We start from the raw sequence: 14,055 nt of genomic DNA, 5'->3' as shown, positions 1-14,055 counted from the left end.
CTCTCTGATAGGCCAGGTTCAAGGGACAGGCCCCTCTCGTCGAAACCTTGGTGCAGGGCCCAGAGATCACCAATTTACGTGCATTGCTCCTGGGTCCTGCAGAGGCCAAAGAGGTAGTGAGATCCACAGCAGACCCTGTGTGTTCCTTTATCCTACAGAGATAGGCCCCCTCAGGTCTGTGATGCCTGATAGAGGCCAAAGGGCAGCGCAGTGGCAAATCACTTCCTGTACTTGCATGGCACTGTTAACCTGTTAACACTGCTAACCTGCAGGCACGGATGCTAGCAGCTCTGCTCCCTGTCAGGCCGGGCCTCTCTCTGCAGCCCCCTCCCCCATGGCCATCCCTTCCCTCCCAGGAGGCTTCTGGGACAAGCAAGCATCTCCAGTGGCTATGGGAAGTTGCTCTGGATTTAGCTCTACTCTGCTCAGCAAAACTTTGCAGATTCACAGAGTCCTCACCCTGGTTTCCTGATCCCCATTCAGCAAGTGCTTTCTTGATGTTCCAGCTGTATTCCCAGTGTCACAAAAAAAAAAAGACGCACAACATAGAGGGATGGGATAGAAATTCACACTCCAAATGTAATTTGTTGGAAGTAAACCTGAAATTGGTGGTCAACTGCCAGAATGCAGACTGGGTAATAAGTGGCTGTGGCTGTCTTTGAGCAGGCTGGATATTTTACTGGGGTGTTCTGTGCGAGAAGAGATTCTGTAGAACTTGGGAGGTTTTTCCCAGATATTTTGAACTTTGTAGTTACTGCTCCCTGGGGTCAAGTTCTCGGGCAGGAAAGTAGTGGGAGGGTTTGTGGACAATAGTCCATGGCTACACCCATCTTCATAAATTCAGTGCAAGTTTAAGAGTTGTTATGACTAAGGATTCAGAATGGCAAGGCTTGTACTCCTGCACTCTGGAGGAAATAGCCTGTTCCCCAGGGTTTGTCAGTACTGGGCTATTTTTAACCTGAAATCAATAATTGTTGATATAATTATTGAAATAATTGTTGAAATGATGATATAAATATCCAAATAGCAGGGATAGATTAAACACCTGTCTAGTGCTATAGAGGAACAAATTAACATATGCAGCAGTTCACGTGGTTTCCCATTTGCTTCTTTCTAGTAGTGAAAGCAGTCCTATTGTACCGAATTTGAAATAAATACTGAACACAATGTGCTATTAGTAGTTGTAGAGCTCCAGTGCACATCACGAGTTTCCTCTTGCTTATTTATGTGTAGTATTCGTGAATAGTATGTTTGATATTCATCTGCAAATTTCTTTTGCACTCCACAAAACCCCTCTAAACATAGTCAAAGTCTTCAATTCTACTGACTTGTTTCTAAGATTTCAAATATAAGCTAGGTCATGTGATTTTTCCCCTTTTATGTGTTCTAATGGTTTAACTTGACACTAGGTTTTGCCAGCTTAGACATGTTGTTGCAAATGATGGGATTTCCTTCATAAAACTTAAATTATTTGTCACTGTGTATACATGCCTCATATTCCATGTCAATTCGGCTTTGACAGACACCTAGGTGTGTCCGATCCTTATCTATTGTGAATAGTACAGCAGTGAATGTTGGACTACAGGTATGTTTATAAGGTGGTGATTGCTTCCCTATTGAAGTGTATCCAAACCAGGCATTGCTGACTCATATGCTTCAGTTTTTTCTTTTTTTTGAAATTACTTTATTTTGACAATCTTTACTTAGTTGATTAGGGCACAAATGGTCAACGGCTACAAGAAAGTGGGTAAGACTATTGCTTCCACATTATTAATTTTTTTCTGTATCTGGGGTAAAGAGGGAGATAAAGGGAGAAGCCCCACCCAGCCTCCCACCCATCCCAGGTCCCCAATGTGGGGCATGCTCCGAGGGTCCTGCTCAAGTGTTTTTGATAATCCAACAGTTCTGAATTATTACCAATCTCACCACTCCAACCACGATGAAATCACCGCAGAATCCACTGGTTGACACAGCCTACCTTAGAGTCTCTGCCCAGATTTTCACTGCCGACACATGGCTGGGGGTAGTTCATTGATTTGTTCCGTCCTCCATCCTCTGCTGTGGTACCAGGTGTCCTCTGCAGGTTCCAATGGACTGCCATATCCTCCATGTGCACCTGGGTATGCTGTCCACTGCTCTGTCTGAGCCTCTGAGGAGGCTCGGCTCTGACACTTGCACTCCATGGTCAGACCATGGAAACTGCACTTCTCTTCATGGTTGGGGTTCTGAGTCCAGCAGTTCAATTGGGGAAATCCCCAAAGAAATTTTGTGTGAGGTGATCCCAGACCAGATTCTTGTGTGTGCTTGCCAGTACAGGATCTGGCACAGTCCATCACCCCAATCAGCTGATGGTTGGAATTGCTGGGTCAGTTCTGTTTCCAGTCCTGTCTTTCACTGGAACTAAGGGGTGTTGCAGTCCAGCCTGATTCTGTCCACCTTACACTAGGTGCTCACACAAACCAGCGGGGGGCTGCACCGTAGTCACAGTGACCTGCAATAACCCCCACCAGGCCCGCACCATGTACAGCAGACTTGTCCAGTTTGTCCCACAGCTCATTCAGCTCTCCTACATGTCAATGGGCATTAAAGTTTAGTTCAACCCAACCAGGCCCACTATCCAGCCTACTTACCTGCTGGTGGGTGCCGTTCTGTTCAGCCATGTCTGCCCCAGTCCTGGTTTTCATGCTCTCCAGTGGGAGTGATAACCCAAGAGAGAGGAGCCCACTATTTCCCTCCTGGACTCACTCACAAATCATGCACTTTCCAAGTGGTTCTGCAGTTTAAATTGACAGAATTAACCCCCCATGCCAGCATCTGCCAGCTGATGCTGCGACAAAGACCAACCAACCAACCCTCACCCATTCTGATTTATGCTTGCAGTGGTAGGGACAGTCAACCAAGCCTGGCTTTTCCCTGATATAGCTCACATGAGGCCGGCAGGTGTTGTAGCCTTGCCTGGTCTGGTCTGCCCCATCTCAACTCACACTCTCCAGTGGGAGTGGTATTATAGCAGGGGAGCCCTCCACATTCCCCCTATCAGCTTTACCCCTCCCTCCCTGGTTCCTACCTGTGCTGGTTGGGTGCTCTCTCCTCCTCTCTGTATATCTGACTTTCTAATAAAAATAAATCTTAAAAAAAAGAAACATGGCACACAGCAACATGGAGAAATTAGGTATTGAATATGACAAGCAAACATTTCTTTATCCTTGAATCCTTTCAGATTGCACTAGGAGCACTCTTACGTGTTTACACATTTGAATGGCAAGAGACTGCCTGATCTCACCTAATCATCACTTCCCTATGACATGGACCATGTAACCTTGCATCAATGCTCATTAATCTCAAACCTCAGTTCCCTCTAATGTATTCAGGGGATGATGCCAGTACAAAACTGATTAGCTTGGGTGGAAACTACCTGAAAAGACATGTGCATGGTGCTTTCAGAGTGCCTAGTTATTGCAGGAATTTCAAATGTGTCTTTCATTATGAATACACACAAATTTCTTGGTAGCCTGTCCTGTGGGGGTGAACTGTGTCATAGGAGAGCCATATGACTTGCTGTGCAAGAAGATGAGGCCAGCCAATTGCCAGGGATGGGAGTGGGACTGTGCATCCCGTCAGGGACAAGAATGGGGGACTAATGATATGCAATAAATGACCACAGCTGAGACATCTGTGCTGGAATGATGATTCAAAGCTAGGTGGGTTTTCAGGGTTACACACTGCTATTGCATGAATTCTTTCTCTCTTTTGTGCCCTCGTAATACTCAGAATCATAAGACCATGCTCAGTATACTTAGAAGACAGATTATAGGCCAGCACAATTGTAGGAGGCTTTCCTTAATCCCAGGTGTTCTTAGTCTGACTTTTGCAAAATGTAGGATCAGAGGGGATGCGTGTTTCACAGATACCTAAAGGAATGGCTGTGGGGGCAGTTGAAATATGGCATGGGGTTGAATAATTTTACTGAATTTCCATGTGCATGCCCACAAAAGCCTAGTGGCAGCTTGGATGTGCAGCATAGTTCCAGAAGGCATTTGGGTCAGCAAGGATGCCTTGCAGATCTTCAGGAGACAAAATTGGACTAAAATTTTGTATTTTTTCCAGAATGAGTGCACAGTTTTTATTAGATTCCGAAACATAAGGGGGAACAGGATGCCATCTTGTTAGCAACACAGTGTCCCCTCTAACGTTTTCTCATACATGTCCTTCTTCAGGGTACACTAGGACAAAAGACAAGAGATGACTTGTGGTTTTCTCTCTCTCTCTCTCTCTTTCTCTCTCCCCCCCCACACACAATTTCTTGACTAGGGAATACTAGGAGAAGAGAAAAGCCATGTCTTCCTTGTAGTATCAATCACACACAACACATGTATGCATATACAGGTCCTCTGGACAGGCAGATATTGGAGAAAAACTAGATGGGACATCCTGTGACCACAGCCACACCCACACACACAGTTTCTTGAACTGGAAGCACTTGGTTAATATTGGATAATAAAATGATTTGACATCCCTATGAGACATGCATTTCACAATTGCATTTGTACACACAAGTGTAGTCCCCAAACACATGGAAAAACACAGAGGTACATAAACACACACCAGCACACACACACACACACAGGTCCTAGAATAGGCCGCAGTTGTATAAATGTGTGATTTGACATCCCAATGGGATTTGCGTGCCCCAAATGTGCATGTTCACTCACACAGAGATGCCCACACAAACACACACAAATACACACAGAGGTTTTCAAACAGGGACCACTTGATAAAAGACATCCTATGACATCCTTATGACCTCACACACACTGACACGATTGCTCATAAAAGGAGCAATAGGATAAAGAGAATATTTGACTGCTTTAATGTTCATATTGGCTATAGAAACTGATACAAAATAGCACATGCCTACATAGCTAATGGTAAAGCTTATTAGCTTTCCCTTAACACACCTAATATCCCTTGCCCACAGATACTCAGAAAGATTCTGTTCAGTATTGGACTACACACCATTGCTCTATGCTGACAAGCAAAAAATGAAACAACAAGGGAATATAATGACTGTATTTTATTTCTGATTTGAGGCTGTGGGCAATCGCCTCTGAGCCCCTGCTTGCTACCTGGTGGGTGTGGGTTAGAGCTTACCTGCCTATGACCTGAGGCACATCTTTCAGGCCTACACGTGGAGCGTGACCTCTGACATGAATAGAAGGTCAAGTGGAATACACATGGAACATGACATCTGGCATGATCAGAAGGTCAAGGGAAATGGATGTGTCCTACAGCCAATTACAGTGGCTTTGGTGGGAGGGGGCCTGCCAGAAGACGCCCTCCTGGCCTCTCCTTCCTTAACCTTTAAAACTCTGGAATTTGTGCTGAATATAGAGACATTCCTCACCAGCCTGTCTTTAGTGGTTGTTCAGCTAAAGAACATCAATCACCTCACCGTCGGTGTCCTCGGGGCCTGCTGGCAGCTTTAAACTTGAGATTAGGCTTTCTTTTTCAATCTTGGACAGAGTTCTATCATAATATCACCTGCAATAGTTTCTCTACATGAAAATAGTTTAAATTATACACCTTCAACATTCTGCAATGTTTTAAGACTACCTGGCTCACATTACCTTCAATCCTCAGGGCCTTGGAAGAATAAGCGCATGATCTTCCCATCTCTGGAATGCTGAACTTTCTTATCTCCATACCCTTCACCATATGCTGTCCTCTGCCTGCCAGAAATAGCACAAAGGAGATGATCTGTTAATAACCTGAAATGCCTAAAATTCTTCATGGAGTAAAGTAAGCCCTAGGGCACTATCTTATGTCATGTGATTATCCTGTGTCCTATGTCCTGTGTCCTGCTAGGTTGATTCAGGACATGACAGAATATAGGGTTCTCAAATTAATGATCAAATATTTTGTATTGTATTACTTGCGATTTTGGTACTAAAAAGCACCAACATATTATTAATTTGTATAGTTATTTTAGAGATTCCACATTTTCAGTTATTCTTTGTGGGGTTTTTTTGTGTATATTTAATGCCTGTAAGTTTAAACTGTAAGACACATGTATTTAAAATAGCTACAAAGGGGGTCATATTTACATGTCTGCCAGCTGATGCAGTTACCTATTTGTCAATCCGCTTTAGCAAGACTAACTGCTATTTACCATCTGGAAAAAATCCTGGATGCAACATGCTTTTGAAGCTATAGAGTTCCAGTTGTGCATTCGATTTTTCCTGTTAGGACATTGATTTGCTAAATTGTATCTTTTGACCTTCACTGTCCAATTTGCTGTCCATCCCACCTGACCCTAATAACCACTTTGAGTCACTTTGCCTATTGGATCCTATATACATTTTCATGTATAATTGAGATCATGCCATTGTTGCCATTCTGAGTACAGATTATTTGACTAAACACTGGGTTCTCCAAGTTCATCCATGGTGTCTTAAATGACAGGGTCTCCTTTTTAAAAGATTCCTTTCTTCCCACTTAATAACAGAGTTGTACAGAGAGACTCAGAGGCAGAGAGAGGCATCTTTCATCTGCTACTTCATTCCGCATTGGTCACAGTGGTCAGAGCTGAGTTGATCAAAAGCCAGGATCCAGGAGCTTCTTCTAGATCTCCCAAATGGGTACAGGTGCCAAAGCCTTGGGTTCTGCTGCTTTTCAAGACTGCTAGCAGAGAACTGGATCAGAAATGGAGCAGCCAGAACATGAACTGCTACCCATCCTTACTGGCACCACAAGTAGAGGCTTACCCTACTACCCCACACTGTCAGCCCCAGAAGTTCCTTCTTTTTAAAATATTTACTATTATTGGAAAAGTAGATCAGACTTACAGAGAGAAGTGGAGACAGAGACAGATCTTCCTTCTGCTGGTCCACGCCCTAAATGGCCACAACAGCCAGAACTAACCTGTCCCAAAGCCAGGAGCCAGGAACTTCTTCTGGGTCTCCCACATGGGTGTAGGGTCCCAAGACTTTGGGCCATCCTCTACTACTTTCCCAGACAACAAGCAGGGTCAGGATGGAAGGTGGATCAGATAGGACACAAACAGGTGCCCATATTGGATCCCGGTACCTGAAACATGAAGATTTAACCATTGAGCCATCATGGCTGGCTAAATAATGGAGCCACCATTGTGGTGTACAATAAATTCACTGCCTGAAACAATGCAGGTGCTGGTTGATGTCTCAGTTACTCTACTTCCTAATGACTTCCTGTTTATGGCCTAGGGAAAGAAGCAGAACATGGATCAAGTGTTTGCACCCTTTCAACCCACATGGGAAACCTGGAAGAAGCTCCTTGCACCTGGCTTCAGCCTAACCCAGACCTGGTTATTGTGGTCATATGGAGAATGAACTAGTAGGTGGAAGATTTCTGTCTCTTTGCCTTTCTCCTTCTTTGTCTCCCTCTGTAACTCTTTCAAATACCTAAGTAAATCTTTATAAGCTAAGTGATCATCCATAGTTTACATATACCATTGATTCTGTCCACTCATTGATAGACACCTGGGTTGTTATTCTGTCATATATACTGTGAGCATCCTGCAGTGAGAATGAGAGTACGTGGTGATTTTCTTTCTCTAGATATGCATCCAGAGGGATTGTTGTTTCATGTTTAAAGTTTCTAAGATCTATTTTATATATTTATTTCAGAGCCAGAGACAGAAAGAGAGGCAGGCAGACAAAGTTGCAGAGAGCTCCCATGTGCTTCCACCAATGTGGAATAGGAGCATGATAGAGGAGGGCATCCAGCAACTAGGAATGCTCAATGGTAGTGTGACTAGATGGGTCTAATGATAGAGTTTGATTGAGAACGTTGCTACCTAATGTATATCCAAAGAGTAGCAGTATTGGCACTGAGTATAGGCTGCTAGCATTGCAGAACCTGGGGCTCACTAAAACAGATAAAAATCTGCATTTTGAAAACAATACCAGGCTATATGCATGTATACCAAGCTTTTGGAAGCGCTGCAGAATGCCAGGAACATTCAAGCCTTACAGCACAGTGCAGACTGTGAGAGCATACACTGCTTGTGTAAAGCAGAACTGTCAATGATAAACTCTACCAAGCTGTATGCTGTAGGGTACTTTGACACTTTTCTCCATTACTTGCAGAATTAAGCACATATATTTCCCACTTTTGTTCCAACTCCACTACCCACATCATTCTGAGCTCTTATGAGTAAGATCAGAAATAGAGCACACTATAATCACTCTTTGCCAGCAATATTCTTGCACCCAATTTGCATTTCAGACTGTTTTTCATAGAGTACTTCAATAGTATTCCAACACTCTGCAAATTGTAAGATTAACATTTTTGGTTTTGCAAGTTCTTCATTTTTTTAAAAGATTTATTTTATTTTTATTACAAAGTCAGATATACAGAGAGGAGAGATAGAGAGGAAGATCTTCCGTCCGATGATTCACTCCCCAAGTGAGCGCAATGGTCAGTGCTGCGCCTATCCAAAGCCAGGAGCCAGGAACTTTCTCCAGGTCTCCCATGCGGGTGCAGGGTCCCAAAGCTTTGGGCCTTCCTCAACTGCTTTCCCAGGCCACAAGCAGGGAGCTGGATGGGAAGTGGAGCTGCCAGGATTAGAACCGGTGCCCATATGGGATCCCGGCGTGTTCAAGGCGAGGACCTTATTATCCACTAGGTCATGCTGCCAGGCCCACAAGTTCTTCATTTTAGGAAAGAATATTAACTTCTCTTTGACAAAGACTAAAGTTTGTAGATATTCTAGAACATGCAATAGAAAAGCGGAAGCCAAATTATCCCCCAAAGAAAGACTAACAGGATAGTTAAGTGCAATACATAAACAAATTTCCCATTTGGCATGCTTAGAGTTCATAACTTTACTGACTGTACACTGATGTTCCAGGTGCTATATTTGACTGATCGATTCAACTTCTATTCAGTATCCCTTCTAAGACACAAATCTACCGGAGTGGTAAAGAAACTACATTACAATATATCTTCTTCGAGGTCATTTAAAATTTCCAAGTATGGTTAAGGCTATGATATTGGTAAGTAGCTTGTGTTCCATGAAAACATCACTTAGCAAATGCTGTAATAGATACTTTGTAAACCTTTCATTGAAAAATACAGTGATTATGCTTTAGATGATGCTTTTCCTGAACTGATTTAGTAAAGCCAGAAGGAGAAAAGCATCAAGAACTGAGCATTGCACAGCCTGTTTTTGCAAGAGCAGATTGAGGTTTATCAAATAAATGTTATCATTCACAACTCTTTCAGGAGAGGTAGTTCACCTAACTCCAGTGAGGTTGGCCTACATGCAGAACTCTACTAACAACACCTGCTAGCATGGATGTGGGGAGTAAGGTAATCTCCTTCACTGCTGGTGGGAGTGTAGACTAGTACGATCACTATGGATATCAGCATGGAGAGTGCTTAGAGAACTCCAAATAAGTCGGCTGTGTGACCCAGCTATCCTGCTTCTAGGAATATATCCAAAGGAAATGAAAACTGAATATTCGAAAGGAATCTGTAATCCTATATTTACAGTAGCACAATCTACAATAGCAAACATATGGAAACAACCCAGGTGTCCATCCAAAGAGGAGCGGTTAAAGAAACTATGGCGTATCTACTCTATGGAATACTACTATTCAGCCATCAAAAATGTGAAATTATTCAATTTATAACTGAATGGTTCAAACTAGAGAGCAATATGCTCAGTGAAATAAGTCAATCAAAAAGGGTAAGTACCACCATATGTTCTTCCTAAGGCAACCTTAATGCAAATTATAAGATCAATAATGATTTCAATACTGTTCTTGCTGCAACCCATGTGTTTTAGTTTTTTTTCATTTTTTCAAAATAGTGTCCTTTCTTTTTATTAAATTCTTCACTGACACATAGATCACACTGTAGCATCATTTTCCCTAAGAAGCTTTTGTGTTTTCTGTGTCATTTCCTCATTGACACATTGGTTATTCAGTAGCATGTTTTACAGCATCATGAGGGTAAAACTTCTGTTTTATCTTTATTCCTGTTGTTGATTTTGTTTCATGGCTTCTCATTTAAGGGAAGTTATAGTAACTGCATAACAGATGCTGTCATATCCAGCTGTTAAGATACAATGCAGTTGGGGCCCGGCGGCGTGGCCTAGCGGCTAAAGTCCTCGCCTTGAACGCACCGGGATCCCATATGGGCGCCGGTTCTAATCCCCGCAGCTCCACTTCCCATCCAGCTCTCTGCTTGTGGCCTGGGAAAGCAGTTGAGGACGGCCCAAAGCTTTGGGACACTGCACCCGCATGGGAGACCCGGAAGAGGTTCCTGGTTCCCGGCATCGGAATGGCGCGCATCGGCCCGTTGCGGCTCACTTGGGGAGTGAAACATTGGATGGAAGATCTTCCTCTCTGTCTCTCCTCCTCTCTGTATATCTGGCTGTAATAAAATGAATAAATCTTTAAAAAAAAGATACAATGCAGTTGTATGAGAACTGGGTCTGGGAGGGGATCATGGGGAGAAACTTGGGAAGCTCCCCTGGCGAGTTATAGCTCCCACTGGTGAACAGGTGGTCTGGACCTGGGGGTCGGACAGGCTGGGCAAAGTAGCACCAATGGCTCGTCAATGTACAAAAAGGCGATGGAATGGGTGCACTGGGCAGGACTGAGCAAACCTTAGCCCACAAGTAAGATTGGAAACCAGGATGGAGCACAGGACATGCCCAGGTAGGTTCTTGCACCAACTGGTCTGCGTGAGCCATGGATGCTGAGCCACAGTGTCTAGGGCAAGGGTTGTGACAGGTGATGGGCTGTGCCAGGCTGAGTCAGAGCAACCACTGGCATGCACGTGATCTACGGCTGGGAACAGGCCCAGTTGGAGAGCTAAGGGGACACCCTGGCTGGGTGGAGGTTCCCACCAAAGGGCACACGGGCTGGAATGGGGTTGCTTTCTGGTCAGGATACAGTTGTGGTCTCCCTTGGCACAAGTGTGGACTGGGACTGGACGCGCCAGGCCGGGTCAGACCCCAACACCTTCTGGTGTTCTGGAGGACCAGGGTAGATGTGGGAAGGACTAGGCTAGGTCTCAACCCCAACTGAGCCATATATAAGCTATATGTGGGTATGGACGAGCCGTGGCTGGGCTGAAACATCCAACAGCAAGAACCAGAATGGGTTGAAGGCCAGTTAGGAAGAGCCACTGTTCCTGCTAGGACAGGAGGTGAACTGAGTGGTGCTGGCTCATGGACCCACTGGTATGCGCATAATCTGGCACTCGGAGGGGTTCTGATGGAGGAGCCTGGGTGGCTCCTCTGGCAGGACACAGACCCTGCAGGTAAGCACAAGAAGCATGGAAGGAAACAGCCAAGAGGTCATGGAAAGTGTCCCACTGGCATGCATTTGGCATGGGTCGGGGACAGACCAGGCTGGATCAGTTCGCGTCACCCACTGGCAAATCCGAACGCCAGAACAGAGTGTGGGTTGAGCCAGGTTCAGTTGTGACAAAAGCAGTACACAACACGGAGTGCCAGGGTGAGGTTGCCTGTGCCAGATGTGACCGTAGCATCCAACCAGCACACGTGGGAGCCGGGAAGGGAGGGGGCAGAACCGGCAGGGGAATAAGGGGTGGTTCCCTTGCTGGACAGCCACCCACACTGGAGAGCGTGAGCTGGGATGGGGACAGACCAGACTAGGCAGGGCTACAACACCTGTGCGCCTCATGTGGACCAGATCAGGGAAAAACCAGGCTGGGCTGATTATTCCTACTGGTGCAATCTACAATTAGAGTGGGTGAGGGTTGTTGGGGCTTAGCCACAGCATCAGCTGGCAGAAGCTGGCACTGGGGGTTAGTTCTGTCAAGTTAAACCACAGAACCACCTGGAAAGTGCATAATCCGGGAGTGGGAGTAGCCTGGGAGGGAAATAGTGGGCTCCTCCCTCTTAGGTTACCACCCCCCACTGGAGGGCACGAAAACTAGGACAGGGGCTGGGGTGGCTAGACAGAGTGACACCCAACAACATCTGCAAAGGCTGGATAGTTGAGCTGGTCAGATGGAACAAGGTTTTAATACCCATTGACATGTATGAGAGCAGAAGGGGATGTGGGACAGACTGGACTAGTCTGCCACACATACTGGCAAACCAGGGTCAGGGGCGCGCCTGGTGGGGGTTATTGTGGGTCGTCCGACTAGGCTGCAGCTCCCACTGGTTTATGTGAGGGCCAAGTATGTGCTGGGCAGAACTAGGCTGGACTGCAAACACCCATTGGTGCCAGTGGAAGACAGGGATGGAAACAGAACCAACCCAGCAACTGCAACCACCAGCTGATCCGGGCAATGGACTGTGCCAGGCCCTGTGCTTGCTAGTACATACAAAAATCTGGTCTGGGAACACCTCAGACAAAGTTTCTTTGGGGATCCCCCCAATCGAGCTTTCAGACTCAGAATGCTAACAACCATCAAAAGACAGAGGACAAAACAAGTCAATCAACCACCTCAGCATGTATGCATCTCTACTTCCAAATCAAAGATGAGACTGTTGGATATATCTTAACAATAAAATGCTTGACTGCCATGGTCTGTACCAGCAATGTCAGGACAAACTTACATAACAAAATGATGGACTTATGACTGTCTATGAAGTATGCAAACCAACGGATGCTGCAGCCCAGCCTAACCTTGTTCACCACACATTTGGCACTCAAGCACACCATTAGCAACTGCAGCCTAGTCAGAGCAAGCCCCATTAACCTCCACCAGGTCCACCCCTAGCCCCAGTTCCTGCACTTGTCGGTATGTGCAGCAGACTGGTCTAGTCTGTACTGCATCCCATTTGGCTCTCGTACACATCAATGAGTGCTGCAGCCTAGCTCAGTTCAACCAACCCCACTATCCAGCCCATAATTATGCCAGTGAGTGTGACTGCCTGTCCAACCAGGCCTGCCCTCCAGCCCTGGTTTTCATGCTTGCTATTAGGAGCTGTAGCTCATCAGAGGGGTGCCCATAGCTTCCCAATAGGCCCAATCCCAGTCCAGATCTTGTACCTTCCAGGTAGTATTGTGGTCTAGCTTGACAGGGCTTACCCCTATACCTTGCACTTAGGAGCTGATGCTGTGACAAAGCTTTACCAACTGGCACTTACTCTGGCTCATGTATGCACCACTGGATATAATCACTTAGCCCAGGCTAGCTCTCTCTCTAAGCTGGCTTGCATGTAAGCCAACAGATTTTACAGTCATCCCAGCCAGGTCTGCTCCAATCCTGACTCTAATGCTCACCAGTGGGAGAAATGACCCTAAATTGGAGTCCCGACAGACCCCTGCTGATTTATCCCACCACAGGATATTATGTGTACTGATGATTGGTCCAGCCTATTTTAGCATTGGATGCCATACTTTGGCATTCACTGGCAGGTGTTGCAGCCTGGCTTGGCCCAGTATGCCCCTAGTTTTGGCTCATGCTGGCAGGTGCTGCATCCTAGCCCAGCCTGGACTCTCCCCAGTCCTAATGTGAACTGACTGGTGTTGCAGCCCAACCCAGACTATCTTGCACCCCATCTTGGCACTCAGATCTTCCAGTGGCAGCTATAAACTAGCAGGGTCTGCCCCTGCCCACACCTCAGACCTGAGTCACATGAATGTCAGTGCATACTATAACCTGGCCTGGTCTGAACTGCTCCCAGGCTCAGTTCTTGTTTTAACCAGCAAGGGACTGCATCCTGACAGAGGAGGTCCCCAAACTACTCTATCAGGTCACTTCCAAGTCACAGATCTTGTGCACACAGCTGAGTTCTTGGTGTATAATGAACTTGGCCCACTTCCTGTCCTGGCAGATACAGTGGCCTTGCTTGTCCAACCCACACCCATTCCCACTCTTACTGTGGATGCTACAGCTCAGCCACTCCTGACTCATACCCAGACACAGCTCTTATGTGGTTCAACTGGTGTCAAGACCTAGGTAAATTGTCTTATATCCATTCTGGCTCTAGTGAGCACCAGTGTGTACTTGAGTCTAGCCCAGTCTGGTACACCACAGACGCAGTCCACACCAACACCAAGGCATGTTCATCCCATGGTCATC

Source organism: Ochotona princeps, chromosome X, assembly GCF_030435755.1.
Source record: "Ochotona princeps isolate mOchPri1 chromosome X, mOchPri1.hap1, whole genome shotgun sequence".
NCBI lineage: Eukaryota > Metazoa > Chordata > Mammalia > Lagomorpha > Ochotonidae > Ochotona > Ochotona princeps.
The sequence above is the reverse complement of the archived record's forward strand: the minus strand, read 5'-3'. Positions refer to the sequence as shown.